Source organism: Ambystoma mexicanum, chromosome 4q (genome assembly GCF_040938575.1).
Source record: "Ambystoma mexicanum isolate Mex_15411 chromosome 4q, UKY_AmexF1_1, whole genome shotgun sequence".
NCBI classification, from domain to species: domain Eukaryota; kingdom Metazoa; phylum Chordata; class Amphibia; order Caudata; family Ambystomatidae; genus Ambystoma; species Ambystoma mexicanum.
This window is the reverse complement of record NC_090928.1, coordinates 244688601-244689890: the sequence shown is the minus strand read 5'-3', so window position 1 is coordinate 244689890 and position 1290 is coordinate 244688601. Positions and strand designations below refer to the sequence as shown.

General features: G+C 43.8%; 1 non-coding gene across 1 annotated transcript; it reads left to right on the top strand.

Moving 5' to 3' along the window:
* Positions 1–273: 273 nt before the first annotated feature.
* LOC138468652 (U6 spliceosomal RNA) lies at positions 274–377 on the top strand. The gene has a single exon (XR_011268398.1). It is a non-coding gene; the product is annotated as a U6 spliceosomal RNA (small nuclear RNA).
* Positions 378–1290: the final 913 nt, after the last annotated feature.

Here is a 1290-nt window from a genome sequence, read left to right as displayed (position 1 = left end):
TGATGCGTCTTCTCTCTTTCGTCTTCTCTCTTTCTATGCAACCTGGACCATGACCCTTTGCACCTCTGAATGTAGTAGTCCGACAAACAAATCAGTTATTTTGGATTAAAAGAGCAGTGAAGAAACCTGGATCATTGTTTTTTTACCCTCATATTCATATCTCCTGCATAAATAATAGGTGTCTGGCCAAAGTTACACCATACCAAGTGGGCCTATGTTAAAAAGCCTGCACATTCTGGCGTCATAAATACTGTGTGGGGTGTCTTTAACTTTGTGCGCTTCGGCAGCACACGTACCAAATCGGAATGATACAAAGTAGATGAGCATGGCCCCTGCATAAGGATGACGTGCGAAATCGTGGAGTTCCGTACTTTTTATCACCTGCCAAGCCAGAAACATTCTTTACTTGTAAGTCTTATTGACCGAATAAACAGAACTCCATTCAATTCTATGTCTTGTGGCTCTAAAAAAGTAGTGTTTCAAAGGTATTTTTCTCTGATTATACCAAACCTAGTGCTATGGCCTTGTCTCCTTCTTGTTGCACATTTTCTATGTAGCCCATGGCACTGCATTGCTGGCTGGCTTTAGGCAATGTTATCAAACATTCCTTAATGCTACCTCTTTAAATAGTTCTAGGCCTTAATCCTGAATAAAGCTTAGCAATGTCTTGTAGACTTTGCTTTTAGGTGTGTGATTTTCTTATTGATTTAACTATCCTTCAAACACTGCCTTATCAATTGCCACTTTCAAAACGCGCTTAAGGACTTAAAAGCTATGTGTAGCGCAGAAGTCAGGCAGAGAGAGAGCATAGATACAATTAGGACATATGGGAACCCACGTGCTTGCATGGAAAAGCTTTCAGGACGTTTTCTAAATGGAAAAAGGCTCAGTGTCTGGTGTCTGAGCATGGAAGTGATCCTTCACACGCATAGATTCTTGGATCTTGGTTGGTTGAGGAGGGGGGAGCTAGAAGCCCTGAAGTCATGTCAGTCACTGGCTCCATTCCTGAAGTTACTGAGACCCCACAGCCTTCCTCCCTGTGTCACAGTTCATGTGCCAGGGCCTGGGCTCTGCTGCTGCTTTGGTACGCAGCCAAGCACTACAGATTTAGTTACTCAGAGTTGCCAGTTAACCATCCCACCTCCATCTCTATGCATTTGCAACATACTTGCTATTGTAGAGTAAGCATGTCTAGGGGAGAGAGAGAGAGAGAGAGAGAGAGATGGGGCTCTGCCTATGCAAATCATTTGCCATTGTCTTCTGGGGAGCCCACTTTTTCAGCCCGCTCGA